The sequence below is a fragment of the Dunckerocampus dactyliophorus genome, chromosome 21, assembly GCF_027744805.1.
Source record: "Dunckerocampus dactyliophorus isolate RoL2022-P2 chromosome 21, RoL_Ddac_1.1, whole genome shotgun sequence".
NCBI classification, from domain to species: domain Eukaryota; kingdom Metazoa; phylum Chordata; class Actinopteri; order Syngnathiformes; family Syngnathidae; genus Dunckerocampus; species Dunckerocampus dactyliophorus.
In genome coordinates, this window is record NC_072839.1 from 13984170 (window position 1) to 14001352 (window position 17183).

The window sequence follows — 17183 nt, forward strand, 5'->3', positions numbered from 1 at the left end:
AGGACTTCAAGGAAATACTATTTTTCCTTTAATATTTCAACTTTAATATTCAATATTCAATATTTCAACTTTAAAATGATGTTATTTTTCATTACTTTTATTTTCTCTTGATATTTTGACTTTATTTTTGTAAAATTACTGCAAATTGTTCCAATTAAAAAGAGGCGTGGAACACAAATGGCTCCCGTGCCACACTTTGGGACGCGAGAATGTTAAAGCGCGACAAATTCTTATTTAGTCAAATTGATTCTGCAGAAGGACACAGTTGGCATGAAATCCTGTCATTCTGACGGATCCCCCCCGCTGAAGGACGGAACAGAGGCATAGTTATACAAACTTTATCGGGCGGGGAAAAAGGGAGGATGTATTCAAGTGCATGTGGAAGGTCTCTCAGCGTCTGTAGACACTGGAATGAGATTTGTTTTGGAGGCGGACGGCCTCTAGCCTTGAACAGTTCACCGTAATAAAGCGGTTATTTCTTCAAACTAGCAAGCCAGCGTGATTCAATGCGACGCAAGCGTGTATACAAGCACAGGGCCTCACCCTGGGACCCGTTTTCCAATGGTCATTAAGTCGCGGTCCCGTGTTATTTGAAAACTAGAATATGGCTCCTTTAAGACAATGAGACAACACGGCCAGGCATGGATTAGCTCATGCAAGGTCATGTGTGATGAACCTGCTATGATGGATTAGAAGAAGAAGCAGCAGCAGCAGCTCAGCTTAGGCGATTACAGTTTGGACTTCTGTGGCAGCTGGTCACAAAAAAAAAAAAAAAAAAAATCAAATCTCAACGTGCCTCCCGCTGTACTCGTTAGAACATTGTGACCAAAAGCGCCGTTTGAAGTCGGAGGGAAGAACTTTTATCAGAAGGATCAGTGGTTTTGCGTTGCAATGATGAGTGACGCGCTCCCCGCTGGGAAGTATCACGTCGTGACACGCTACCAGCGCCGTCATGACACGCTACCAGCACCGTCATGACATACGAATATGAAGACATGCCACATGGACACCTTCTTTACCCTCATAGCCACGCCATGAAAGACGTACTCATGGATGGACTTATTCACGATGGTATTTAATGGCGCTAAATAGCACGCTAATGTTAAAATACTCATTTAGAAGCGCACGCGTGGATAAAAGACATGATTCGAAACACAACTCCGCCTGGCTGTTTTACCACAGGTGCCTCACTTCTACGGCAATGACGCTCGCCAAAGATCCTTGATACCGCAGGACACCTGGCTGGTTTTCAGAGTCAACTGCAAAACTTTGGTCAAAGATCCTCTAAAAAAACAGGAAAGACTGGTTTTGAGGATCAACTACAAAAATGCTCGTCAAAGATCCTCTGTACGTCAGGAGCGCTCTACTGTTTTTAAGGATCAACTGCAAAAACGCTCGTCAACGACCCCGTAACAGGAACACACTGCTGTTTTCGAGGAGCAACTGCAAAAACACATGTCAAAGATCCTCTATACCACAGAGGTGCTCTGCTTTTTTTAAGGATCAACTACAAAAAGGCTAGTCAAAGAGCCTCCAAAAAACAGGAACAGGTTTTTGAGGCTCAACTGCAAAAAAACAAGTCAAAGATTCTCTAACAGGAACGCACTGCTGTTTTTGAAGATCAACTGCAAAAACAAGTCAAAGATCCTCCATATGACGGGGCGCTCTGCTGTTTTTGAGGACCAACTGCAAAAACACAAGTCAAAGATCCTCCATATGACGGGGCGCTCTGCTGTTTTTAAGGATCAACTGCAAAAACAAGTCAAAGGTCATCTATACAATAGGGGCACTTTGCTGTTTTTGAGGATCAACTGCAAACATGCAAGTCAAAGATCCTCTGTACGACAGCGGCGCTGTGCTGTTTTAAAGAACCAAGTGCAAAAACGCGAGTCAAAGAGTCTCGATACAACAGGAGCACTGTGCTGCTGTTGAGGATCAAAGATCCTCTATTTGGATGTTCTGATGAATTGCAATGAGACGTGTCATATTTCTAATGAAGAGACAGACAACAGTTCACCTGAATGGCAGCACACACGATACGTCTTCATCAAGGAGACTAAAAAGCACCTCAGAGAGTGAAAGGGTGCGTCTGGTACTGACAGATCTATGCTCCGCGGTGCCGGACGAGGCGGTGATTGGATTTTAATGTGGCATGGAGAAGTATTTATTCGCTTATTTACGAGTGAGCAGAGGGAAGGCGAGCGCACGCAGATAAAAACAAATAGCGTGCGTCGTCTTTTACCTTAAATCTCAGCAGCCTGGCTGTGCACACGGTGGCAGGCTGCCGCTGCACAAAGCAGCTAAATGAGCACACAATGGAACAAACAGACGAAATGAAGCGCGCCGTGTTTAAGTGATGGATGACGACCAGGATTGCGCTGCAGACTTCAGCGTGTCTGGGAGGAACAGCAGGGAAGCAAAACGTCCGCACGTGTTCATCTTCTCCGCACACACGCTGACGCTAAAAACCACCCCGCGGGGGCCAACAAGGAGACACAATGCGAGTCGGAGGCTCCAGAGGTTGCACGGTTCAGAAGCTGACTCAGGCGCCGCAATGAGCTTTGTACCAGTGACAGCGGTTAACTTCTTTTTCCACTTGCATGGCAGTTAACGTCGGCTTGATCGTAAACAGAACTGAACTCGTAGTGCGCTTTTCTCCAAACTCAGACATCAGATAACATTTCACATGTGCTTCATCATTCATTCACTTCTATCTGCTTATCAAATATACATCATGTCAGTTCTGGTGGCTAAGCTATGAATTATTGATTCACTTCTGACTGGTATTATGTAAAAAGTATGATCTGTTTATGTAAACATATCTTTTATTATATTGTACCATTATTAGATGTATTGTTATTTATTATGTTATTTATTTTATTCACAGTAAATTATACACTAAACGTTTTATTTATTGCATCTATGAATATCATATATATTTATTTGAACATGTATTTAATATTTTGACTTATATGTATTCTATTTCATAGACATGACACAAACAATATTTATCTCCATATATGAAAACATTTTATTTCGGGCTGTCAAAGTTAAAACACGTTAAAAAGGAAATTTCCCTCGACGTTTTTAACGTGTGATTAACACGCGCACGTCCTGTTTGACCCTCGGCCCATACCGTGCACCGTGCACCGCCGCTATTCTTGTACTGTCATTTATACAGCGGTACCTTGGCATACGCGGGTCCCACGTAACGACTGTTTTTACACGCTGTTTTTTTTTTTTTTTTGTGCTTTCAACTGTAAGCTTGCTGCTAGTTACCGGCAGGTATAGCCCAGGACAACTACTGGGGGGCTTGTGTCACTGTGACAAACGCGGAAGTGAGCGATGCTCGCAAGGGAACTTGGTAGCGTTATTATTGTGTCTTAGCGGTTTATTAGCGTTTGTACTTCAACTGCTGTTTTTGTCAAAGATGACAGAATAAAAGCTGTGTGTTGAAATAATTAATAATTCTATATGATAATTATTTGATGATATACCGTGAAAGAATTACACAGTGAATTATTCATCTGTATTTATGAAAATATACTGCTCAAAAAAATTAAAGGAACACTTGGAAAACACATGAGATCTAAACTGGGGGAAAAATGATGTTGAATATCTTTCCTGATAATAAGTGGGTGATGTATTAGTAACAAAATGATGCCACATCATTTGATAGAAATGAAAATGATCACCCTATAGATGGGGGAAATCAAAGACACCCCAAAAATGAAAGTGAAAAAATGATGCAGCACACTGGTCCATTTAGCTAAAATGTCATTGTAGCAACTCAAAATGATTCTCAGTAGTTTGTGTGGCCCCCACGTGCTTGTACGCATGCCTGACAACGTCGGGGCATGCTCCTAATGACACTACGGATGGTGTCCTGGGGGATCTCCTCCCAGATCTGGACCAGATTATACTTATATAAATTAAACTTATGTATGTATTTATGAACATTTTATTTTATTTTCATTGTCTGTTATATTTAATATGTATATACCGTATGAATTGTATAATGTATAAAGATAGTAATCTGATTTGTCTGTATTTCTAAAATAAATGTAATCATATTTTTATTTTAGTTAATAATCATCGAGCATTCAACAGCATGACAGATTGCATCCAAACCTTAAAAAAGAGCGGCACATATGATTTACTAATAGATGTAAAGGTAATCATTATCTTTTCAATCATGTGGACGTTGGAAGTGACTATTCATACCCTTGGGGTCCTTTTTAAAACAAGGTTGCACGTTTTAAAGGTCCTTCATGTAAAGTCCGTTAAGTAATGCTCATCTATTTTGCTGAGGTGATTTACTGTATTTATTGTCGTTGTCATTTATGAGCCACCCTCCACGCAATTCAGCGGCTACATGAGCGCCACTTATTTTTATTTCATGTATTTTGTACATGTTCCACACAGAGGCAGCTATTTGGTGATTACATTGTGCCTTTGTGCGCTGGCGGTGCCTCATCATAACAGCGTGGGGAAGTTATTTTTAAAAATGCATCCGCTTCATTATCATGCGCTATCGTGCGGGAACCCTTGAGAACCCGCTGATTTTAAAAGACAGAAAAAAAAAAATAAGAGGGGGAAGAAATATGCATCTTTTGTCAAAGTGAGGAAAACCTAAATAAGGTGCAACGGTAAATGTATTTTAAAGAATGTCTTGAAGGTGTTTTGCGTTACAAGCCACGCATGCATTCATGCTGGCTCATTTTTACAGGCTAATCATGCTCGGAGAGCCTAAGCCGCATGTAAGAAGCAGCTGGAACCTTATTATGATTACACTAATTACGGTTACAAGTACGCTGAGGCAGGACCTTTGATTTTAGCCTAATTAAACGAGCGCAGTAAATGTCCAAACTGCCACGTTGTTATCAGATTTTTGTTTCATCCATTAGCGTCGTCTTTAATAAGCCTGGCGTGGTATGTTAATAAAATATACGGCCAATATGAGCCGTAAAGCACATCAGTCCTTGTTAGCTGCTTAGCAGGAACCATTTACTTTAAAGGCTGTTTGCTGTATCAGCATCAGTTATGCATGCATGATACATTATTTACGTGGACGTTAAATGGGGCTCTATCCTACATTCACAACTTTTCAGACGTGCGTATAAGTTTAATCATGTGGTTGCTGCTTTGAAGTAACACCTGCTGTTCATTCTTATGCCGCTCCTAAATCTCGTACACGGTCGCGTACGAGAACTTGCCCAAATTCCCACGAGAGCCTGTGAATTTCTCGCGTCCCGGCTATTTCACGAACAAAACAGTTTGACGCCGGATTCCGACATCTGGATATCCGATATGAAATTCATTTTTGCTTTTTCCTGATGACCGCTAGCACGTAACTGTTTGAGTTACTCAGCTGTGGTGGGAGGCTGCTGAATCCGAGAGTCCCTTAAACGAGCAGGAAAATGGGAAAAAATATCCCAAAATGGGAGGGGAAAAAATTTAGTTATAACAAAATCATGTGCACAGACTTGGTAATTGTGGTGCATTACAAGCACATCCAATCAGTGAACCAGGTTCTTGTCAGAGCTCCTCTATATACAACACGAGTCTCGTCTCACCTTTTTGTTATCGAAACAACAGTCATTTTGCATTCCTATCCAACGTCGGCCTCTCATATCAAGCCTATTACCCAGACAGCATTTTTCCATCTGGGGAACATTGGTGACCCATTCCATCAAAAAGATGAAGCTGAAGCCCCCCCACATAAAACCCCAGCGTTTGCGTAAACACACATTGTAATGTCCTTTCAATGCTGCAGGGGGAGAACATGTCCCAACCCACATCTGCATCAGCAAATACTACCGATAGTTGGGATTCTTCTGGAAACGTAGAAAAGGAAGGAAAAAAAGGAAAGACCACCGCCTTGGTTCTTAATGGGTGAGGAGAAGACGAGCCTGTGGCAGAGCGGCGTCGCAGTTAGATGATGGCGAAGAAAGACTTGACAATGGAGGATTGATCAGTCACAATTATGTTGCATGTTTCCTAGCAGCAGCAGGTATTATTTGGAAGTAGTCATATCCAAGTACTGTATGTACGACCAGCGCTACCTGGCTTTTCATTATTAACTCAGCCCAAAAGATGACAAACTGAAAGGCCAGAGAACTGAAACGGTGGTAAATATGAATCCAATTACAGTAATCCTCCATCGTGGTTAATTGGTTCTAGACCCGACCAGGATTTTTGCCAAGTAGGATGGATCATTGCTGCAGTTACAGCATAGAAAAGCCGTTTACAACCTTCTAAATACAGTTGAACATTATTAGAGCCCTCCAGAGATGAAATAACACCCCTAGAGTCACCTTTACACTCCTATTAGCCAATATAGCAGACATAAGAGGAAATAAAACATAATATAGACTCACACGTTAGCATTGGGAGAATTCCTTGGGTTTTTTTTGTTATTCTGTTTTCTTTCCAGTACTTCCAGCTGTGGCTATTGTCTCATCAATGTAACATTACTGACACCTCGTGACCAGTGTAGAACACTACATGTCTAGGTGTCTTTCAGTGCCTTATATTTGCATTTTTAGTTCATTTTGCTATTTCTATGCTTGAAAAGGCTTCATTTAATCCAAAAATATATCAAATGTGTTTAAATTGTATTATTTTTCAAAAACAACAATAGTCAAATATTCTACCACAAGACAGCATGATTTATTCATTCATTCATACTTTTTGGGGAAAAATGTGATCAATTGAAGCCACAAAATCGGAAGCCTGATGTGGCGAGGGAAGAGTAACGCCTTCCAGACACCCAATATGATGTTTACATCGGGTTTTGTATGTTCCGCGTTTCGTCTGACCCTTTACAACAAAATAATGACAAAAACCACGGTTCCATTGTTATATTAATAACAATTAGAATACTGGTGAATTGAATGAATCGAAGTGTGATCTATCTATTCTATCTATCTATCTATCGTATCTATCTATCTATCTATCTAGCTCTCTATCTCTCTAAAGACTACCAACTACCCTTGCGTCTTACAGCGTAGGTGCTACTTTTTGGAAGCTCTCGCTCAGAACCCTTACATAAACTTTCAGCATGGGACGTCCTGCTTGCAAATTTGGGTGAGTTTCAGATGACAAAACCTTCAAAAAGCCAGTTTAGCTGCCAGAACAACACTACTACTACAAGTACTACTATTAATAATAATAATAATAATAATAATAATAATAATAATAAAACTAATAAAAGTATGAAGCTTGGGCAAATGTTATATTTAAGAGGTGATTTACTTAATTATTCATGTGCCTTGTTATGAAGTTGTGCGTACAGTATGTTGGGACTTCATTTACAGATAAATGCCAAAGTCAGGCATCTTTGGAAGGAAGCACGTTTGTACGCTGGATCTTGAGGTAAATCGGTTGAACGTATGAAACACGATGGCTTTTTGATGATATTATCACAAAGCTCATACCGGGAAAGTGAAGGTTAAGAAACTGCCAGTGGAAGAAAAATCATTTGGATTGAATAAACTCACTCCTGATATTCTGATTACGTTTACAGGCATGAGAAAGGCAGCATGTGGCGTAACTACGACCACAATCACTTCCAAAAAGCTGAGAATTATTGTCGTCTTTCACCATGACTGTTGATGAAACGTAAGGAAACATCGTCTTCCCCATCTTGTTCTGGCTTTGGGGGCGTGTTGCTGGTGTTGGGAAGAAGAATGGAGTTGCAGAGTGTTTGGATGGTAGGTTGTGATCAGTGAAATGTCTCCAGCTATTACTCCTCCTTCCTCAGCGATGACTGGTGTCGCTGCGAGTCCTTCAGGAAGAATCCAATGTGCTCGCCACTCTGTAGGGCTCCTTTTTTTTCATGATTAATCTTTTATTTTACTGACGTGATGTGAATGATACATGTCAGTACCCCCCCGAGAGACACGTTTTTCTTTTTGCAAAAACAGGATGTTATGACTTTATTCAGGCTTTTTCTTTTTTTTTTTTTTTTTTGCAACAAAATGCCACAAAAAACACGTACAAACATGGGCCCCCGGAATCCATAATCATTTGATTTCATGGCCTGTAACCTCTATAAATTCTGCCATGGCAACACGGTTTCCATGTAATGCTCTGGGGAGGGGGGAAAGCACACGACTGCCAATGAATAAAAACCAGATGGAAAGACTGGCGAAGCTTTGAAGACAAACACATCAGACACATGACGGACTGCATTGGAAATCAAAACATAACTTAAATTAATCGGAACCACAAGTGACATAATTATGAGTGAATTATGAGCGACAATGAAAATAAAAAGTAGAAAAACGACCTGTGTGTCTTGCATATTAGGCTCTTTGATGATTTTTGTGCGCCGTGTTATGATGCATACACATACAGTAATCACTCGTTTATTACGGTTAATTGGTTGCACAGGTTCCGAGTAGGATTCCTTCTTAATGAATCAAGTATCATTGTAGTTAGAGCATAGAAAACCTGTTTATAACCTTCTAAATACGGTTTTTAACATAATTAGAGCCCTCCAGAGATGAAATAACACCCCTACAGTCACCTTTACACTCGTATTACCCAATATAGTACACATAATAAAAAAAAAATAAAGTAAGAATACCAAGTTTGAGGCAAATTGAGCAAATTTCCATGTCAAGACTTCCCGTGCGTCTTATTGGATAGGTTCTTTGATGATTTTTGTGCCTCTTATGCTCTACACACATGGATTTCGTGTTGATGAAACGCACACGTTACGGGTGCTAAGAATTGTATTAATGTGTGAGGAGCTACCAAGCCAGTGATGGGCGGCGTGCCCAAGACCTCTCCATTACCTACTGTACATTTTAGCCAGGATGGACAACTTTGGCCTGTTTTCAAGTATGTTAAAACCCTCTAAAAAGGTGATTAAATTCAATTGTAAACTAGAGTAAGGCAGCAATGTTTTCCGGGAGCTAAAAAAAATACAAAAATACAACTTTATTCTTGATTTTGTTTGTCATATTATAACTTTTAAAAAATATTACTAAAATGGTGTTATTTTTCCTCATGCTCTTATTCTCATAAAATTTGAACTTTTTAAAAATTAGATTACAATTTTTTTCTCTTAATGTTTTGACTTTAGTTTTTTTCCAGTTTTGTTGTTAAATTCTATTTTTAGAATGTACCTCGGGCCGCAACTGTCTATAAGCACAGTCCCCGCTGTTGCTTATGCCCTCCTTGGGGGGCCCGCCCCACTATTAGAGGCACTGCGCTACAAGATTACTCACACACTCATGTAAATAACATCATAATGTATAACCGTTAGCGACGTTCAATAAGCGCCGGCGTGCTTCCCCAAATTGATTGCATTTTCTGAAACTGAGTCGTATGTGATTATAATGATTAACGGAAATCCACCGCGAGGACTGAAAATACTAATTAACATATTGACGATCGAGACGTGTCGTTTCCATTATTAGGTTAATCATTGTTGACAGTTGCTCTTTGCTAACAATAACAACGTAATGCTATCTCTGGTGAGCCGATACCCGAGTATGTAATTAGGGAAGCACTTCCTTCCATCCTCACTCTGCACAAGAGGACGCTGAGCGACTCCAACAAAAGCGTCCCCAGTAAGGAAGCGTTCACGGATGGCAGCGAAGTGTCACGGCTTCAGCGGGGACAGCAGTCCCCTCTGGGCCATCGGAAGCCATCGCGTAGCGCTTCTTCTGAGTGTAAAATGTCACTGTGCGCTGGTGGGGATTAGCTAGCACCAACCATGCGTGAGAGTGTCCTAAAAGCTACACGTTTAAATGCTAAAAGTCTGTCCAGAAGACAGGAAAGGGGGAGCAAGATTATTTTAGTGACTAAAATGTGGGTAACGCACAGACCCACTTCCATTCGCGGGAGCCTCCCTGATTACTGAAGACGATAAGAGGCCAGGCATTTAAACAAATAAGGTAGCAATTTTTGCAAATCAGAGCGAGGGGTTTGTTACATTTGCATTCTAACGACTCAGCACTCCACTCGCCGTCCAAAACTCTGCAAATGATGGCGCTCCATCAAACGCTCGGCATCATCATTAATTCACACAGAGCGGAGACTCACGCGGAATCCTGAAGAGACAGAACGGACGCCGACGACGGAGGTTATGCGAGTGGATGCACTCAAACAAATAAGGAGGACAGAAAATATAAAATACAAATAAAATGAAAGAGACACTCGGCTGGAAAACAGCTGATGCGCCTTTTTTTATCGTCTCTGGAGTTTGTGATAGTAGGACACAAAAGATGGCACAATATTTAGGAATAATATCACTCAGCGGTTCGCACAGGACTGCAATCGGGATGGGGCGGTTTGTTGCGTCCATCTCATTTGCATAATTGGCCAGGGTGCATGTGCAGCTACTGTCATGTTGATGCTCGGGGAAACAAAACGTCATTTAACAAAAGAACATGAAAAGCAACACAAATATGTTTACAAACACAATAATAAAATGTCACAAGCAAGACGGGAACGCCTGAGAGTGCTTTCAGATTGGTGGGCGTTGAAAAGAGCGACATATGCTTTTTATGTTAGAGTCCCCATAAATGTCCAGAAAGGGTCCGAAAAAATATCACTACATTCTTCACGTTTTTGGAAAACAGAATCTAGCGGGGTCTGAACGCAGGAATCCCTCATTTATCGCGCTTAAGCGGTTCCAGATCCGACCGCGATAACTGAATTTCTGCAGAGTAGGATTCTTGATTTATAAATAGAATCTTTTTGTAGTTACAGCATAGAAAACCTGTTTACAACCTTCTAAATATTTGTTTTAACATTAGAGCCCTCTACACATGAAATAACACCCCTATAGTCACCATTACACTCCTATTAGCCAATATCGTAGACATAAGAAGAGTATATAAGACATAATATAGACTCACATGTTTGCATTGGGAGAGTTCCTTCTTGTTCCTTTTTGACTTCCGGTGGCTGTTGCCTCATGAACGTAACAGTATAAACTACTACATATCACAATGTGTCTTTAAATGCAAATGGGGGGGGGGGCGCGTTTCTTGACCTTGAAAAAAAAAAAAAAAAAGCCATTTGACACTGTCGACCAATGATGAAATGGGAATACCCCAAGGGTCAATGCTTGGGCAACTTTAGTTAGCCTTTTTATACATGATTTCCTTTTATGCTGCCCTGAAGCCAGTTTTATGCAGATGCCGTGGTTCTGTATGCACCAGCCAAGTTACTTAGAAAGGCTGCAGAGGTCCTAACAAGATGCCTAGAGGACGTACATCAATGGTGCACCTGGAGCAAATCTAAATCACTTTGCAAAATACACTCCATTTAAATAAAATCCCTGGATATTCCTAGACCTCCAGGATCCAGGCAGCTTGGACGTTCATGCATCACATTTTTTCCTATTGTGTAAAAGCTCGGGCTCAAGCATCGCCCCCTCCAATCAAAGCCATCACATCTCTGTATAACTACTTCAGGGCCTTAAAATAATGGATAAAAAGCCCATCCGCTGGCATCACAAAAAAAAAAAAAAAACAATCTATTACATTTTGGGAGTTTACTCATTTTTTGTTTCTTTAAACTTATTTTCAGCCCCAGCGCCGCTCTCCAGGCACATTAACTCTTTCACTGCCAAAGACGTCAGAGCTTGTCCACCGCATTGAAAAACAACATTTCAACAGTCTGCCTTTTCCGCTGAGGGCTGTCGCCTATGGAACACATTACCAAGAGAAATGCAATGTATCCCACACACCACGCTGTTCACAACAAAGGCTGGGTGTTGGTTAAAATAACAACAAAATTGTACATGAACTCTGCATGTCCTTGTGCTGCTTTGGACCTTTGAAGGCGTTAGCTTGCATTATGTATTTTGGTGTACAGTGTTGTGTTGATGTTTGTTATACGTGCAAAAGCCCTACTACAGAAAGATACGATATCAGCTCTATAAACCATAAACATTTATTGGATTGGAACTATGTTAAACTGTATCGTCCCCATTTGAATAAAATTCTATTCTATGCTAATTAACGGCCCACCCTCTTTTGGGAAATAAACGACCCAGCTAGAATTAGCGAATCTTATTTATGTCTCCCATGGCTTATTTTCTCTTAAGTCTACTATATTGGGTAATAGGAGTGTAAAAGTGACTATAGGGGTGTTATTTCATGTCTAGAGGGCTCCAATAATATTGAAAAAAACATAGACAGTAAACAGGTTTTATATGCTCTAACTATGAAAATATTCAATTTGTAAACAAGGAATCCCACTTCACACAAATTCACCCATCACGGTCGGGTCTGAGGTTTCACTTTTGCAACTATGGTGCCTTCAGGACTGCTGAACAAAGGGTGGAATCTCAACACTTAAAAAAACATCAGGGAGGCATAAAGCATGTAAAAATTGTGTGGGCTTTTTAATTTACTTTTTTTTTATAGCAAAGGTACATGTATGAGGTACATTTTAGCAGTATTATCGCGTATTGATACATTACAGGCATAATAAATGAAATACGTTTTCTGCTGAAAAAATGGCCCAGATTTGGAGGGGAAAAAAAAATATATATATATATTATTTTTTTTTACCTAAAATTTGCAAATTTGCGGAGCTGTGAATGCCGAATGTGCGAGGAGCCACTGTATATGCACATTTTTTCACCTTCAATAAAATCCTTTGACACTTTTTGTAATATGATATCCAACGACAACGCTACACAACATCCCAAACAAAACAAAGGCCAACTGCACACCTTGGCTGCTTTATCTTCATCTTGTCAAAGTCAAGCATGCATTTGCATGGACACCAACACCAAAGTACGTCCATCACTGCAAACGAGAGCGTATGTTGACGCCATGTTTACCGTGGTGCTCTCTCGCACCATTAAAAGGACATCCGCATGTTGTGATCGGGTTATTGCTTACTCTTCAAGATAGCCCCATCCTATCCCTGGCGTTCATATGGGAATGTTGATTTTCACAGAGATGAACAAAGCAAACACGTGATCAATGACATCCCAGCTGTTGTGGTGCAGTGTAATTCCTGGCCGGATGCTTAAAAGCTGGCGTCGCCATCAATAAAGTATCCACCGTCGCCGATGCGGCCCATGTGCTAACGCAGCAAACAGTGGGCAGCCATCCGCACACGAGAGGCCCTATGGGGGGGGGCCGCAATGACGTGGGTGGGTGGAGGAAATCAGTGAACTAATCAGCGGCCGCTGTGACTGTGGAAGGTGAGTGCCGGCGCAACAAGCGCCTGATGCTGATGGGAGCTGACACCGGGAATTGGGGGAGGATCAGGAGACGGACGCGCTGAAGGAAGCCGTTTCCTCAGCCTGGAAAACTTTGATTTAATTTAATGGAGGCCTCATCAGCGCCGGCGCTGGAGAGGGAGGGGGCAGCCGGAAGGTGTTAGGCATGTTGGGAAAACTGCTCTTCTAGCTTTTTTTGTCTCATTAGTTGATTCTTCCCACATATTTCACACTTGTATTGAGTATTTCAGTAACAAGATGTGCACAGCCTTAACCTCATACTCTTCTATAGTTGCCAGGTGCCAACCAAGGAAATTTGGGTTTTTAATATATTTTTTAATATATATATATTTTTTAAACTAACTCCACAAGATGGCAGTAGCTGCATTTGAAGCATCACGTGTGGTCAGCATCCAGCAGCCATCTCTGCATGCGCTTTAAAATGCTACTCAGCTATTGGTCGAAAGCCATGTGTAGCTACACTTGTTGTAATGTTGTTTACATGGAACTCATCAGACCGATTAATGCTGCCTGAGCAGTGTGCTCTTTACCACTATTCCAACATTGGTTCTGTTGCTGTGGTATTGTGCAATTCACTTATCAATAAATGACCATGACCAATGACTTTTTTTTTTTTTTTTTACCTCTGCATGCACTTTAAAATATTGCTACTTAGCCATGAGTGCGAAACTCATGTGCAGTTAGACTTGCTGTACTGTTTACGAGGAAATCATTCATGCTGCTTGAGCAGTGTGGTCCTTACCACTATTCCAGCATTGGTTCTGTTGCTGTAGTATTGTGCAATTCACTTATCAATAAATGACCATGTGGTCCACAAGATGGTAGCATGCCGATTAGCCAACATCCGGTAGTTGAACTCAGCTTTTTACCTCTGCATTAAACCTGCATTTTTACCTCTCTGCTTTAAAATGTTGCTACTTGGCCATTACTGTGAAACGCATGTGTAGTTACACTTGCCCTACTGTTTACAAGAAACTCATCAGCACTATAAATGCTGCCTGAGCAGTTTGTTCCTGATCACTATTACAACACCGGTTCTGTTGCTGCTGTGTTGTGCAATTCACTTGTTAATTAATGACCACGTGGTCCAACGGATGGCAGTGGTCAGCAGTTGCAACATTAAGTACCTTTAATCAGTTGGTTACCTCTGCAGGCGCTTTAAAATGTTGCAACTGTTGGTGTGAAAGCCATGCGTGTTACACTTGCCGGACTGTTGTTTACAGTCAACTCATCAGCGTTATTTATGGGGAGTCTGCGGGAACCTTGACTAAAGAATTTCCTGAACCACAAAGCTTGTTCATGTTTGTTTGAGCTGCACAACCATGTCTTAATTAACAACCCCCTCCCCGGGCATAAATCACAAGTAAATTAATACTAATTCCACAAAGAGATACACAAAATAGATTCACATGCGTACACGTGGATGGAGGTAAACAAAGCACCCCCCTCTTCCCATAACGCCTCGCCTCACACGTGAGCAGATCCGGCTCTGCTTTGTTAATCTCAGCGCCAAGGAGTGAGTTCTGAAGTGCGAGGACTTGGCTCGCTATCAGATGGCGGCTACCTCGATGCTTTCCTCACATGTTAATTACTTTGGCCTGTTTGCATTTTTGTATTTATCTGCCGGAGCTGATAATCTGCTCAGAAGAGCAGCGGAAACTGGAGCTTACGGACGAGCATCTGGGGGGGAAAAAAAGGAAAAAAAAGACGCCGTTCCTTAATTACGCACGGGCCCCGAGTGGCCACCCAACGTGTGCCGCCAAGACGCCTCATCCCAAGCGCTCAAAGGACACGTTGGAGGTCTTTTATGTGGTCTCACTCACATATGGTTATTTAGTAGCATCTACCACAGGGATGTCCACACTTTCCCAGCCAGGGCCACATCGTGAAACATCACAGGATGCAACTTTGCCACTTTGATATTTTGGAACGCAACACATGTACAGTAGCTATGCTAACAAGTTATATAGATGTCACCAAAAATCTGCATCCCAGCTTTGTCATTTGGGTGAAAAAGCTTATTAGTATCAACTTCGCTCTTTGCTGTTTTTTCCCCACTTTTGTATTTTTTTTTTATTTCCAAATAGTTCATATGTCAACTTTCTTCATAAAAAAATCTTCATAAATGAACTATGACTTAACTGTATTCCCATAATATTTTGACTTTATTGCCATATTATAATTTTTTTACCCATCCAAATGTTTAAAAAATTAAACTTTTTGTTTCTCAAAATTTTTACAACTTTTTTCTTTAATATTTAAACTCTATACTACTAAAATGATATAATTACAAGTTTATTCTCATGAAATTGCACCTTTTTTCTTCATTAAAATGCTTTTTTTTCTTAATATTTTGGCTTCATTCTAACAAAATTACATCTGTTTTTTTTTTTTCCCCCCATTTTTACTGTGCGTTTTTTTTCTCCAATTTTCCAACTATTTCAACTTTATTAATGCAAATATTCTTCCCATAATTTCGACTTCATTCCCACAATATTTTGACTTTATTCTTTATTGACTTTATTCTATTAACTTAACTTTTTCCACAACCAAATAAAAAAATAAAAAAATACAGCACTGTTGTTTTGTTTCTCTTAATTTTTTGTATAATTATATGTAAATTTAGTGCTGATTTTTCCACTTCGGCATTTATTTATTTATTTTTAACTTTCCATGCTAAATAATATTTTTAAAATGTCCTGCTGCCCACAAAGGCCCTCTGGCCACGCTTTGGACACCCCTGCTATAAGACATCACGTGTCATGAGCACGGCTGACAGCGACTTCTACCCTGACAGCAAACCACTCTATTATCAGTGACAACCATCTCCAAAATCCATGACGTGGGACCCTGTGAACCTTGTAGCATACAATACGCCCCACATCAGCACACGTGACGGCGGCCGGGCTTGTACCCTTTTTAAAACCGATAAACCACAACACTCGGCTTAGCTGCAGACGGCTGGAGGGAGAGTCTGGGTGAGTCTGGGTCGCATTAAGTATTCCACAAAAGAAGGGTTTCAAGTGGAAAATATAAAAGTATATACTGTAGCATTGCTGGGAGCGTGGCGTGCTTCCCAGCATGCCTTGCGGCACTTGTGTAAAAAGTTGCAGAAGTTAGGTGTTTAGTGTTAACGTAGTTGTTTATTATGCCTCATAATAGTAGTAGTTGCCCCATGTGCGTTTACTTAACTGTTACATGTCATGCTGTCATGTTTGTGTTGGCAGCGTGATTGTTGTTAGTGTTGCCAGTTCAGCATCGGCTACTGCTAGCCCAATAAAAGAAGCTCTTGCTTAAAGTGCATGAAGCAAGCCGGTCATCTCTTGTGGACCACAAAGTATGTCCGGGGCGTGTGTTTGAGACCGCTTTACGGGGTTTCCATCACAGCCTCCATGGTAGGGAAGCCTGTGAACTTGGTGTGACTCAGCCTGGTCTCACTCTCAAAATAACGTGTTTGTTTGTCCGCATATAAGACATCATGCGTCAGCATCACACATTTAGTCCACCCCTATTTAAAATGCCGGATCAACAGAACCCGATACGCATCCAACACGGAGCTGACGGAGTGATGAAGAGTACCAAGCCCTCTCTCGCCTCTCATTGCTCGGATGATTTGGACACGGTGGCCTTTTCCCTCCTACGGCCTGGAAGCAGATTAGATGACGAACGGGGCTGTGGAGGAAGCGATCACATGACGCCTCATGTGGATGCAGGAGTTCATCCCACTGGCATGTCGGGCGCTGCCGCCCCCCTTCAATCCCACTCCGCTTTCTTCACCGCCGCCCTTTTTTTTTTTTTTTTTTCTTCTTTATCGCTAACTTGTGAATGGCAGCCAATCCGGAGCGGCGGCATCAGCCTGGGTGACATCCACAGAAAAGGAGGAGGAGGGAGGGGGTGAGGTGAGGTGAGGTGAGGGTGGGAAGATGAGAGAAAGAAAGTGTAGGGGGGGAGAAAAAAA

The 17183-nt window shown here is 41.3% G+C and overlaps 1 protein-coding gene across 1 annotated transcript in view; it reads right to left on the reverse strand.

Annotated features, from left to right (window-relative positions):
- The window catches only part of LOC129174290 (cadherin-6-like), a 402680-nt gene that overhangs the window by 305813 nt on the left and 79684 nt on the right, over positions 1 to 17183 (reverse strand). The gene's annotated exons all lie outside the window — the stretch shown is intronic.